Source organism: Puma concolor, chromosome B1 (assembly GCF_028749965.1).
Source record: "Puma concolor isolate L17-30 chromosome B1, mPumCon1.1.hap2, whole genome shotgun sequence".
Classification (NCBI taxonomy): domain Eukaryota; kingdom Metazoa; phylum Chordata; class Mammalia; order Carnivora; family Felidae; genus Puma; species Puma concolor.
The window spans coordinates 80,897,879-80,912,154 of NC_141670.1; the positions used below are offsets into that span (position 1 = coordinate 80,897,879).

General features: G+C 40.8%; 1 long non-coding RNA gene across 2 annotated transcripts in view; it reads left to right on the top strand.

Annotated features, from left to right (window-relative positions):
* Positions 1 to 1,215: 1,215 nt before the first annotated feature.
* LOC147581721 (uncharacterized) overlaps positions 1,216 to 14,276 on the top strand; it is a 175,858-nt gene continuing 162,797 nt past the window's right edge. The window contains exons 1-2 of one of the 2 annotated variants that reach the window (XR_015250186.1): positions 1,216 to 1,539; positions 13,997 to 14,149. This is a non-coding gene — a long non-coding RNA (uncharacterized LOC147581721). The remainder of the gene's footprint in view (positions 1,540 to 13,996; positions 14,150 to 14,276) is intronic. The other variant, XR_015250187.1, reaches the window with a different exon arrangement.

Here is a 14,276-nt window from a genome sequence, read left to right on the forward strand (position 1 = left end):
AATGTTTATACATTCAAATGTATAGAAAAAACTGTAATAACAACATAAAACCTGGAAGGAAATGTAACAAAATGTTTGTAGGAATCTACCTCTATGTGGTAAGATTATAAGTAATTTTAACTGTTTTCCTTAACATTTTCTTCACTTTCAAATATTCTCTAACGGGCATGTATAAGTTTTTTTCTTCAAAGTTTATTTATTTATCTTGAGAGAGAGAGAAAGAGAGAGAGAGACCAGGGGAGGGAGAGAGAGAGAGGGAGAGAGAGAGAATCCCAAGCAGGATCCATGCTGTCAGTGCAGAGCCCAATGCAGGGCTTGATCTCACAAACATGAGATCATGACCTGAGCTGAAATCAAGAGCCTGATGCTCAATCGACTGAGCCACCCAGATGCCCCAGCATATATCAATTTTATAGCAGGAAAAACTATTTTAAAACCATCAGCTATTTTTTTCTTTCATACCAGCCAGTATATACTTTTTTCTAAAATGAAAATAGATGTGTGTGAGTGTTGGTGGATGGAGGGTGTAACATAGGAAGAGGAAAATACTGTTTTCATAAACAAGTGAATTTATGCTGTTGTCTTAGACATAAAGTACTTTACTTGAATTGCCTGAAACTTTTCACTTACAAAGGTGGTGAACATTGGTTGGGCTTTGATAACCCGGAATGCATTTTGCCTTTCTGATAACAGTCAATTTTCTTCTCAGGAATTACCTTTCACCTAGTGTAGTTCAACTGCTATCAGGAGTCCAAACCTTTCCTAGACAGGGAGGCAGGTGCACCTTTAGCTATTGAAATCTCCCCTTCCCCATACAGTTGAATTCTGAAATGAGCTAAAGGACAGGAAAATTGGTGGGAAATCCATCAGGTCCTGGAAACATCTTGTCATTCCTGCCTCCTTGCCTGGGAACCACCTTGTTAAATATCTGTGCTCAAAAACAGTTCTCTTGCCTCTCATGTGAGATTCCTCCAAGTAAATTCCTCTTTGCTTAAGTTAATCAAAATCAGTTTGTTTGCTTGCAACCAGAGCCCCTCTGTTGTAAAGTTATTTTACAGCTGGACTGAAGCAGCCCTATGCTATTTCCATGGATGGCTGGATGTTTAGCTTTGACTCTTGGCCAATTTAAGGTTAATGGGCAAGCGCACCAGCTTACTAATGATTTATGACGTTCTGTTTATAGTCCAAAACTCCCCTGGTGAAACCCTAGGCCAGATTGTTTTTCAGTAGATTTCACCTGATGGAACCAGTTGGCCTGGCTTGGTTAATATGACCTGGGGGCATAAAAGACCCTACTGTGAATTTCTGCCTGCAGGTCTTGGAAAGCCAAGATACATAGTAAAATTTTAGCGGTTTAATCCAGAGACCAAGCAAGCAACTACTTCAGCAAATAAGAATAATCCCGGAGAATTTTGCCTGGAAGGCTGTTCAGGTTCCCATGCTGACATGCACTTTCTCTCAGTGCACCATAACTTTTGCCTTTATTTTATGCTTTAGGACAGCATGCTCTGTGAAGTCTCACGAGTCTTTTAACCTAATGTGAGTAATCTTTGTGGGACCTTCCCTGCCACAGAAGCAGATGGCATTTACAGAGTGATGAAAGGGCCTGAGACAAGGAGTAGGTAGAGAGAGGGGCCTGGGTGGCTGGCAGTCTTTAATAACAGTTCTGGTGAGGGGGAATGTGTGGTTTGTTCAGGAGTGGGTAAAAAACTAAGGGGCATTCTAGACAAGTTTTATAAAATACTGTTGATTAAAATGAAGTCAGGAGAAACTTTAACCTGAATCTGATATCAAACCCCTTGTGTACTGGAAGGATGTCAGAGCCATGGTTTAATGGTGGAGTTAATAAGCATGTTTTAATTGTTCTTCCTGGGTGCTTCTTCTTGATCTTGCTTCCTCCACATAATTGCATTCTCTTGTTTGCATCCTTTGTACCTCTCTACAGTACTGTGGTTGCTTGGTGAATTTTAAGCTAAGATCTACTGTGTGTTTTTTGTGAGTCAGTGAATTATGTGTTCCAAAAATGCTTTTAATCCATTGTGGTCAAGTTGTAGACTAGTTCTGGCCCCCAGAGAATTACAGGATTCACAAGACCCATGGCTCCGTGCCTCTCATTTAGAATCACTTACGTCATTGTGTTATCAGTTATTTTTACATCTTTTTAAAATCTTGATTGCAGTGGCTTGTCATTTATCTTTCCATCCCCAACAGCATCAAGCAAATCCCTAGCACATAGTGGGTGCCCAATAAGCATTTATAGAATAAGCATATATCTATGTATTTGATGTCCAGGCCACCAAAAACCCGGAGAATCCTAGCGTTTTCCTTCTGCTGCAGTGTCATAATTTTGAGAGTGGCAAAAAAGCAATGCAATAAATCAGTAAAAGAAAGGAAATTTAAAATGCAGCTTCTAAAGTCTGGAACGGCTTGAATTTTGATCATGGACCTCATCTGTTGCCTGTGAGTCCTAATGCAGACACAGCCTAATCTTATTGTGACCTACCTGGTTTAGTACTTTGTGATGAGGACTAGCATTCTTATGGAGGAGCCAGAGGGACTGTAGATCCACCAAAGCCTTTAAATCAATCCAGGAGTATTTATTGTTCCGTGTGATTTTACTTGTGTTTTACTGAATTCTAATTCTTTGAGAAGGCTGAGGGTCCATAGACTAAGGTGGTTTTGTACAGCAGTTAGATTCTAGCATGGACTCTGAAGACAGATGACCTGGAATCAAATTACATTCCTGTAATTGCTGGCTCTGTTGCCTTGGACAGGTCATTTAATCCTGCTATGCCTTAATTTCCTCATCTGTAAAGTGGGGATGATTAAAGCACCTACTTCCTAGGTTGTTCTGATGATTAAAAGACTTAAATTTATGTAAAGCGTAAAGAATAGTATCTGACATATAGTAATCTCTCTCTCTCTTTCATGTAATTATTCAATAAACACCATATTTAAGGCCTCACTGGCCAGAAGTTTGTAATATAATCTGGAAGACTGCTTTTAACCTGGTGTTCTCTACATTTTCTCTGGGTTATCTTTTCATATTCTCTCTAGGCAGGTCTTCCTGTGTGTATACAGATTGGAACATGGGAGCAATGTTCTGTCCTCACTGGTCAGGCACCTTTTCATTTTCAAACGACTGGGTAACCAATACAGATGCCTAAATCAATTGGGAAGAAGGAAGTCTTGAGTAAGAATGCCTTTTAGCCAGGTAAAGATTGATATGTGTCCCATCAAATGAAAACAAGGAGCAGGTAACTCTCAGATGTAACTCACATGTCCCTCTAAGAAGCTCACGAGGGAACTCTACTGTAGGATAGTCCTGTCTATCCTTCTCTAGGAGACCCTATTTCGGTGTATAGGACAAATTATCTTATAGCTCTTTGAAAGACAGTGTTATACCCTTCACCTTTCAAAAACATATATAATGGCTGCCCCTAACCACTCTTATAGCTTCAGAAATAAAATTAAGTTAGAGTAACATTAAACTTTAAGAAATATCATGGTCTAATTGAGGTCACTTAGATCAAACCAAATATTTAAAATTAAAATAACTGAAATTGACAAATGATGTTTTTTTTTTCTTTGAATGATGCCCTTTTCCTTCTTTCTGATCATATGTGTGCTAACCTCTATGGAGAGTGTACACATATGTGTGGATGTGAAATCTCCCTCATTCACATGACTGGAGGCCAGTTCCTTCACATGACCCCATGCTTGGAATGTGGGAGGGCTCAGGCAAGAAAGGCTTCTAGAGGAGAATCCCTAAACTGTCAGAGGTGGGGAATGGCCATGGGTTCAGACAGACTGAGCAGTCGGAGGAAAGCAACGGGCTTGCTGTGGTTGTGAAGGATGGCGTCCCTAATGGTTTGAGAAACTCCCAGTATTAAAATACACCTTTGAGCCTATACAAATAAACCAGCATGAGAAAGTTTACAATGTTGTTTTTAAAAAGCCAAAGGAAACACACCTCTGCTGTCATTTGACCATTACTTGTGATCCTAGGACTAGAAGCTGACACGGGGGTTCAGAGAGCCTTGTGGTAGTAATCTGTAGGACAGAGGAGTTCTTTCAGTTGTGAAGTCTTGGTTATTGAAATTTGTTTACCTTCTCTCCTTAGGGTTCATTTCTTCCAACATGGCATTTCACAAGAGTCTGCTTCGTTAATGTCCCAAATTGACCACTAGATGGCAACATTGCCCTTTTATGTTACAGCTTTGGCTACAATAAACTATTTTTCCAACAACCAAAGTTAAAAAAAAATTAAAAAGTAAAGACTAATAATTTAAATGCATCACTACGCATAATAGGAATAAGGTAGAGCACATTAAATTACTAATTTGTGATTTACTTATCTAGAAAGAAACTTGACAACATTCTGTTTCATTGCATCCTTGGAGAACAGACATTTGTGCCTGGTGCTTATAGACTGTACATGTATGGCCTCAGTTCCTCTAGTGTTTGTGGCTGCAGAGACCTGCCCAGATGTTGGATGTTTTGGTTTTTTTTAGTTCAAATCATTTAACCTCTTTCTTGATTTCACAACATCCTAGAACAGTGGTCTCCAAACCCAGAGACATAATATTAAATAAGTAAAAGATTACGGAGACTCTTCCCCAGGGATTCTGATTCAGTAGGTGTGAAGTGGTGCAGGAATGTCTGGATTTTTAAAATCACCTCCACATGCTTTTGATTATCAATAACTTTGGAAGTGGACCTAGTGCCCTTAATTTCTCCAGCAACAGAATCCTCGAAATAAAATGAATTTTAACTCAATTTCGCTTAAAATTGCCATATACACTTTTTTAAGAGAAAAAGCCTTAATTAAAAATACTCAAGCATCTCAATTATGAAAAAGTTGAAATCACTATAATAACAGTAGAGCTCTAGTAACTGAAATATTTATTCACCCTATATGTCCTAAATAAAGGTTATGAGATCTGCATATGGGCTGGAATTGATTTGATGTGAAAGACAGCTTGCTAATGGTATTGCCTCTCCTATGTGCTTCTCATAGTGGAAGATTCTCAAACTGGGGAGTGGTGGATTTGTATAGGAATAATGTCAGACATTCCAGAATAATGTCCCTCTATTGTCACATTAAGTATTGAGATGTGTATCTTTAAAAATCATGAATTGACACTTTTGAAAAATTTGGGGGTCCCATCAGCTATATGGAATACTTGTTTTCTTTGTCTTTTCTCATTTTTTCTCTTCTCCTCTGTTTCTCTGTCTCTGTGTGTCTCTATCTCAGTCTCTCTCTGTCATTACTTGCTCTGATCTTTATTTACTTTCTGGTTTAATGTGATAGCTTGAGACCAAGTAATCACAGTTTATATATTATTTGCCTGGACCTGTTTGAATCAACTGGATTCATGAGTTTTTTCCTTTATCCAATATCATCTTTTCTTTTTTGTAGTTAAAAATATCGATCAGCATTAGAAAAGAACACCTCCCTTTTCTGGTGTTAATTCATGGGTTTATATAAAGGTCCTCATAAAGTGCAGGGGCATCTGGGTGGCTCAGTTGGTTAAGCATCCATTTCGGCTCAGGTCATGATCTCTTGGGTTTGAGCCCCGCATCGGGCTCTGTGCTGACAGCTTAGAGCCTGGAGCCTGTTTTGGATTCTGTGTCTCCCTGTCTCTCTGCCCCTCCCCTGCTCTCACTCTCTCTGTGTCTTTCAAAAATAAATAAAACATTAAAACAGTTTAAAATTAAAGTGAAGATACCTTTTAAAACTAATAGAGAACAATTTTGTTTTCAAAGAAGAATACCAGGTTTCCATAACATGATTCTCCAGTTTAAAAGCATTAAATCTGCTGTTCACAGAAGATTCTGGGAAACTTATTCCTTTGTTAAATCCTCTTTTTCTGTTTCTCTGCTTCTTTGATAAATCCTTGAATTTAAAGACAAAAAGATTCCTATATGTTGGATGTCACTTCTGTTTTTTTTTTTTTTTATGTCTATTTATTTTGACAGAGAGACAGAGAGCAGGGGAAGGGCAGGGAGAATGGGAGAGAAAGAATCCCAAGCAGGCTCTGCATAATCTGTGCAGACCCCGACACAGGGCTCGGTCTCACAAATCGTAAGATTATGACCTGAACTGGGATCAAGAGTCAGATCTTGACTGACTGAGCCACCCAGGCGCCCCTCACTTCTAATTTTTTAAACACAATGGCAAAGGGAAAAAAAAAAAAAACACACAGAAAATGGCACATGAATTGAAATACACATTGGTTTCAGAGTCAGCTACACAACTTAGAGGAATCCTCATCTGGACAGATGCTTGTTTTTCTTGTCATAAGTGGTATCCACACTCACCACTTCCTGCATCCCAGTGCTGGTCCTTGGCAGCAGGAACGGAGTAAACAGAACATTCTACTGTGAAAGTTTTAACTTAGATGCTGGAGACTTTGAACCTGCACTTAGGAAAGAAGCGCCCCCTTAGCCGGGCCAGCAGAGGGACCTGGAGGGCCGCTGTGTCTCTAGGCCCAGCCAGAGGAATCTGTGTGTCCAAATAAACATTTATTTTCTGAGAGTTTTATTCCCTGTTCCTCTCCCTTAAAAAATGCAAGAGAATTATCTGTAGGAAAATATTCAGATTTAGATCAAAACAGAAAAAGGAAGCAGTGCTCTCTAGTGAGAGAGTTAAACCGTACCTCTTCCCTCCTGAAAAATTGTCAGTGATTTTGATTAGCAGGAATCACTGACACTACAAATCAATCCTGTTTTAATTTTTAAAAGACACTTGAGGTGTGTTTCACAGCGCCTTGTTTCTGTGCAAACTGAAAAATTAAAATAAAATAAATTTTAAAAATATTTTAAACCAGAAAAAGAGAGGGGGAGGCCTCTAAATTTAGAAGGTGCCAGATCTTAAGCACCAGAAAAGCCTGTTCTGGTTTCCATATGTTTACCTTTCTGCAAAGCTGGCCCATAGCGTACGTTCCGTCTTCAAAAGGAAATCCTGGCACCTGGAAGATTGGTCTGACAGTGAGTATTAAAATGACTTGTTTAATGAGCAGCGTGATTGAACCACGTAGGGAATGCTGAGGAGTTTTTTCGAAGGACTAGGTTTGGTGTTTGCATTTTGTTATGTTGTGTGCTTCCACTGTCCCTTATTTTGACAAGCTTTCGAAAAGTTTGGGATGAGCATGGGCAATTTTTCTTTTTGCTTGTAAATCTGGTTGCTAAAAAAGAAATGGGGCCTCTCCTTACCTGCCACTAATGGAAGACGGGCTGTGCCACTTAAGTGGCATTAAGTGAGACCCTTGGCATTAATTCAGCACCAAAGGTTTTTGAGGTCTGTATGTACAGATGAGCAGGGACCATGAGAGATGTGCTTATTCTTTTAAGGCACTAGGCCACCCTCCACTAAGTAAGGGCTGTTTACTAAATGGCGGGTGAGTTGCCAGTCCTTAGGGCTGGAAGGAACTGACTTTCAGAAATCATTAACTGCATTCCACGATGCTTCTTGGAGATGCAGCTTTGTTTCAGAGGTCTGCCTCCTCCCTCCCTAAGATGAGGATCTACTGAGTTTCAATTCCCCTAGAGCTAGAGTCAGTATACATACTGCCTTTCACACAAGAAGATTGTGTTCGTTAGAAGTCTAACCTAAATTTCCCTTCACAAATTTAAGGGATTATTTTTTTTCTTACTAAAAAAATATAGAACAACCCCCCTTTTTTTTTTTGCCAAGGCAAACATACCAAATTCCTTTGTTTTATGTGTTTGTCATTTCGCTTTTGAAGTTTGAACGTATTTCTCAACTAGCTCAGTTTTTTCTTCCGAATTGTTTTGAACTTTTTACCATTTCCTTTATTTATGGAGGATTGGACTGAAAACAAGATGATGTTAAATAACTAGTAAATGTTGAGTTAAAAGAAATTCAGAATAATATACTGAAAATCATACATAGAAATATAGTATAAACCTACTGTTGAATAATTCTAAGTGTTGTGGTTGCCTAGCAGGAAGAAGAAAATTGCATGTCCTGTAAGTGGGCGGCTTTGTTCACTCCCAGTTGATAGAATGAGACTCATTTCCTTAACAAATCCCTTAAAAACAAACAAGTGGGTTGTAAATAGTCTGAAGATTCCAGCCTCTCTTATCCTGGAGTTTTCAGATTTTTTTTGTGTATAATAGTTTTTGTCATGTCTTCTTGGGAAGAGGGAGTCTGTTTTGTTCAAAGACTTTCCACTGTTTGCTCACTGCAGAGCCATTTTATGAGGGTAATTTAAAAGTTGGAAAATAACTGCAAATGTCTACTAGACAAGAAGTGTGTATTTTTAAAAACACATGCATAGATACATGGCTTTAAATGGAAAAGACTAACATATTTCACTGATTTTGCTGAGATGTTACAATGAGGTGATTAAAGGGAAAATTTGCTTCCTTTACAGACTTCTCTCTTCACAAAATCTAAGATTTCCATTCACAGTGCTGCAGATAAGTTGGAGCAACACAGCCATAATCGGGTTTTAGGGAGAAATGCTTCCCAGGTAGGGAGCACAGACCAGCAATAATTGGTAAAGGCGTAGTTGCTTCAGAAACAACTCTTCCGGCCGACTCAGAAAGCAAATGTGCAAATGGCACTGGATCCTAAAGGGGCCAGTTACACCCATTAGAAAAGGAGTGTAATGCCTGAAGTTCCAAAACCTCCCACAAAAGACCACCAGAGTCGTAAGTCAAAGCCAAGCGGCAAGGGTCGTTTATTGCAGGTTCGAACCTGGACCTCTGCGCACTCGTCGCCGGTGCCGCAAGAGGCCACGATCAGGGTTGGTACAGCGTTTTTATAGACAGAGACAAATAGCACAGGGGAGGTTTCAAATTATGAGGGGCCTGATTAGTTGATTTTAAAGTAAAGACATTTGTTGTTCTCTGATTGGGCATCCTTTGTCCTTTGGCGGGAAGGCTTTACTCGCGGCGGGAGGAAAAAGGGGGAAGGGGGAAGGGGAGGAATGTGTTGAGCAAGCAGGTTTACAGAAGCGAGAAATGCCGGTGAGTTCATGTACAATCACTCATTCCATTACATATCAGACTACATTTAGGAAGTTTTACAACCCATTCTACTACACAGCGGGTTACATTCAGGAAAGGCCTCACAATGCTCGTAGCAAACAGCAAGCAAAACAGACTTCTCAGCAATTGTATTTCTTATCAAAGATCCATAATAAGCAGAAAAGAGAACCTAGCTTTAAACTAAGGCAGGGCTGTCATTTGGATTGTTCCTTTCAGGAGGTAGTGTGTGTGTATGTGTGTGTGTGATTTTCTGTGGCCAAGGGCTTTTCACCTCTGTGGCAGCACACAGAGGGTAGCAAGAATTGCTTGGTTAGTTCTTTCTCTGTGTTGATGACCGAGACCCAAACGAATGTAAGCTTTTAGATGGCGAACAGGGTTTTCACTTCTAAACAAAACCACAGAAGATGGCACCGCCTGGGGAGAGCGGCCACGGAGGGAACGTTAGATCAGCAAGGACTCTCAACACCGGGGTCTCCTGGTTGCAGAGAAGGAAACTGGGCCCAGACACCAGTTTTTTTTTTTTTTTTCTTCCGAGATCCCACAGCAAGACCCAACTGGCAAAGCCAGTTCCCTGCACACAGGTCATTACTCTCCCAGGTCAGAGAGGGCCACCGGTCCTGGTCCTTGCCTTTCTTTCCCACCGGCTGTCTGCTTCCCCTCTCTTCCCAAGGGGAAAATGTCTTGAAACAACAACATGAGTATTTGCTAGGTTTGATGTTGGGGAATTAACTAAGCTCTTGGTTTAAGCCAGATCAGAGAACTGTGTATTTTCCCTGGTAGAGAACAGACTCTCGTATGCTTTTATGGGTGCCCCTGGCATGTACTGAGGGACATTCTAGGAAGAGGCTCTATAAAATCTGCTCTTTTACTCACGGCAGGGATTCCCAGGCTGCCATCCACAAAATCAGGACACTGGAGAATGACCCAGGGGAGAAAGTATTCTAAGTTTCGGAATCTAGGAAAAACCATGATTCTCCCCAACTGTTGGTGCATGTTTTTTGTTTTTGTTTTGTTTTGTTTTGTTTTTTAGATGCTATCAATATTGTAACTGAGCGTTGTTCCTTTTTTGTTTAGGCTGTAAGGAAGCATCATACATCATTAGAAAGGTGGTATAAGGTAGTGGTTAGAGCTCAAACCTGAGAATCAGAAAGGCCCAGGTTGCAGCTTAGCACCCATGGTGACATGAGAAGCCTCAGTTTCCTCGTCTGTACAATGAAGATGGTAATAATCTGCCTCGTGACTTTACTGTGAAGAGTAGTTCTTTTTTTCTCACAAAGGTAATTAAAGGAAAACATTGGGCGTCTTTTGTGGCTCCTGGTCAATGCTTAATAGATGTTGGTTATTGTTATTATTTATTCACTCAACAAATAATAACATACAGTTAAACAGTAATCGTACATCAAGCACTCTCCGCTAGATACCGGGAATAAAATACAGAGCAACCTAGACCTGGTTCCTATTGTCAGAGAGTGTTAAACCAGACAGCAGAAGCAAGCTGTTAAGTAAATGGTAAAGTGTGACAGATGCCATGATGAGGGAGGAGCGGTGGGGGCATGTTTCAGGAGCACATAAACCGGAGATGAACTCAGAACTGGAGGAAGAAGTGCAAGTTCACCCAGTGGAGAGGCCAAGCTGTGCAGGGAACGGCTCATGGGAATTGCTGACAGAGATTTGGTGTGGCCGGAGGGGAGGGCGGAGTGGCAGGGGACCCCGAGACGGGGCTGAGAGCAGTGAGGGGCCAGGTCATGAGAACTGTGTAAGCTACAGGGAGGAATTCTGACCTTACCCCAAATACAGCAGGAAGCCGTCAACGTGCTGCGAGTGGGAATAAGACCCGATCCAGTTTGCTTTATAGAAGCATTACTCAGGAGTGGAGAGTGAGCTCAGAGCAGGTGAGGCTGGAGGTGTGGGGACCCCCGGCAATGACAGGCACTGCAAGGGGGTCTGCAATCCACAGGTTTACACCTTCTACCTTCCAGCAGCTGCACAGGAGTGAATGGTTCTCGTTTACATACATAGAATATGTAATTAAATGTGATTAAATGTAATATGAAATGAAATAACTTCTTTGGCATTTGCTTTTTCACCTATTTCCCCCTTTGCTCCGATTTCAACTGCTTATGGTATCCATTTGTATTGTGTGTATCGTTGGGTAAATCTCCTGAAACATATTTTGTAGGATGAAGTAGGAAAGGGCGGAGAGAGGTTACTTACGAACTACTACTCCTTTCTTTAAATACATTTATTTCAAAGTAGCTGTATGGTTTCTGTCTTGGGTTTGACCTGGTTTGGGAGAAGCGCTGTATAGCGGAGTCTGTGTGTATGTTCGCTATTAAATGCCTTGTATCCTTGTTGAGGATGTGACCCAGATGGCCTTACCATTTCAGGACCAGCTTTCCTCCTGGGTTAAATGTCTGACGTAATTCAGACTCCTGAGTATTTAAGCCAGTACCATCAGGTTACTGAGCTCATCACCTCTTCACCCAGTGAGGTGTGTGAAGACAGACGATCTGTGTAGCCAGTTGATACTAAATTGCATAATAGGTTAACCTGAGTCCTTTGAATTCAAACAAAAGAAGCTCTCAACCTGATTGGAATTAACCTACCCTGACTTCCGCTTCATCTTTCCTAAAGCAAAGATGATACTGATCGGCAGGCAGGGAACCTGATGGGTGTTAATGGGGGGTTTTCAAGTTTGTCTTGCTTTTCTTAAACTATTAAGAAAGAACAAAAAACATTATTTAGAATGAAATCAGTTTCCAGGAAGGGAAAGAAAGAAAGCTGAGAATTCATTATTAAAGAAAGAAATAGAGCCAAGGTGAAAAAAAGGCCTTCTCACATCTCCTGGCCAGGTGCTCCGTGCATATAAATGTTTCAAGTTAAGCTTTAAGATCAAGGGAAAGTCTGTAGGGAGCCTTGTCTCCTGGAGATCTGCTTGCTAGAGCTGCTCCTGAATACAGGCTGCCCATTTTTATTTGGTTATTAAGGATTAAAGGGGCGACGATTCTGGAATGGTAGTTCCCTGGTTTCCATTAACTTTGTACAAGATAGTGAAAAGCAAGCTTCCGAGGGAGGGTTTGCATATGTATTTCGTGCCATCAGCTCGCCTCCTTCCCTGTCATCTTCTGTGTATGTTTAACAGGAAATTGTCCTTCCTCTCATGAGCTCTAACTAGAAGAAAGCTGCCTCGTTGCAATGATTGAGAATCTCTGTGCCTTTCAGAAATCCTCCTGGTTTTCACAGGAGTGTGGAGAGAAGATGAAAAGAATTTCACATTAGGTGGCTGGTTGCTCCAGATACTAAGGCTTAGCAATTGCCTTGGAAAGCTACTCGCCTTTGCCCAAGTTGGCTGGGCTTTCAGCGTCTGAATACGTGAGCAGGGAGGCATCCTATCATATTTAAAAATTTGCTTTTTTATTGTTCATGTCACAGCCTGTCCTCAAAACTAAAGCATGTCTGAAGTTACTTTCATAAAGTGCCTGAAAAAGTTTAGCAATAAAGTAGCATCTGCCTGAAGAGAAGAATGCCTTATCCTTGTGGTGGGTAATTGCATTGCAAAGATCTCGTTGTCTGGGGTAATGGATGCCTGTTTGAATAAGATCATTAAAGTAAAAGTATGTGTGAAGAGCCCGGCCTTCAGAAAGAGCAAAATAACCAAAATAAAAAGCGAATTTCCTGATTTAATCCATTTCTTGCAAACCATGTTTTAAAAGCAGAATGGGATTCTCTCCCTCTCTCTGCCCCTCGCCCCCTTGCACACACTGTCTCTCTCAAAATAAATAAGTAAACATTTAAAGAAAAAAGTAAAAACAATGAGAACGCAGAGTTTATAAAAATGTACGCTTTCTGTCATAATATTTTTCAATCCCACGACAACCTAGGAGATACTATATAGACCAACAGACTGGATCCAAGAAAGCAAAGTAACTTGTCTTGTGTCGCATGACTAGCAAATGGCAGACGTTGGAATGGAACTTACTTATTTTGACTTCAATTCTTGTGATTTCAGTACTGCACATTTTTCTTCTGTTATTCCCAGGTTTTGTTAGGCTGCATAATATGAATGCTGCAGATCAACTAGACAAATATAATTCTGGGGCAGTCTCCCTTATTGTGTGTTTTTAATTGAAATTCTTAATGTGCTCCAAGCCTCATTTATTTTATAATTACAACCTCATAGTTTCATGTTCATGGCTACTCAATATCATGGTTCTCTTAAAAGTCATAATTGTTACTTATATGACCGTAGTTGTTAGGACCTAATGAGGGACTCAGTTAAAGATTACAGAGTTGTAGTTCACTTAGTGATTATAGCAGACTTCTGTTAAAAAGTGAGCTTCTTCTGTTGGAGATGGAATAATAGCTTAGAAATAGAAATTTTAAAATATTGTAGTGCTATGTGTAGTAATTTGTAGAGCTCTGCAAGATACTTGCTCCTTTCAGCTTTTAAATGTTTATTTTTGAGAGGGGGGAGAGAGAGAGAGAGAGAGAGAAAGAAAGAAAGAAAGAAAGAAAGAAAGAAAGAAAGAAAAGGAAAGAAAGAAAGAAAAGGAAAGAAAGAAAGAAAGAAAGGCAGAGGCAGAGAGAAAGGGATAGAGAGAGGACCCCAAGCAGGCTCCAAGCCATCAGCACAGAGTCTCATGCAGGGCTTATGCTCACAAACCGTGAGGTCATGACCTGAGCCAAAATCAAGAGTTAGACGCTTAACTGACTGAGCAACCCAGGGCGCGCTCCATCGTTTTGGCTTTTAAAATGTTCCTAATGCTGCTGTTCCAAAATTTGCAGTACAGAGGCGGTAGAGAAACCTCACGTTGAGGACAGCATCGTTCAGGGCAAATGACATTACATTTATTTACTCATTGATTATTTCTTAGGAAAAAAGTTACTGCATTTAATGGGCACAGGAATCTGGAGCTGTTGAGTGTAGTCTTGACCAGATGTGGGATGTGACTCTCTCTGTTGCCTCCACCAGCAGTGCCTTAGGGGAGAAGAGATGCCAGCCTCACCCACTCATGTGGCAAGTTTCAGCCCCATTCTACTGCGCTGGAGAAAATGAGCTGGTCGGTTGCTAGAGGTCAGAGGGAAGAGGTCACTGACCTTAAGGAGCTTAGAGTCCGCAGATCCAGAGGTAAGGAGCAGGGGCTGGTGGGAAGGCAGCACCTTCATTAGTCAGGCTGAGGATCACTGAGACCCTCATGGAAACACTGAGTGGAAGTGTAAAGTGAAAAAGCAGTGTTGACTCAGCGTAACCGTCT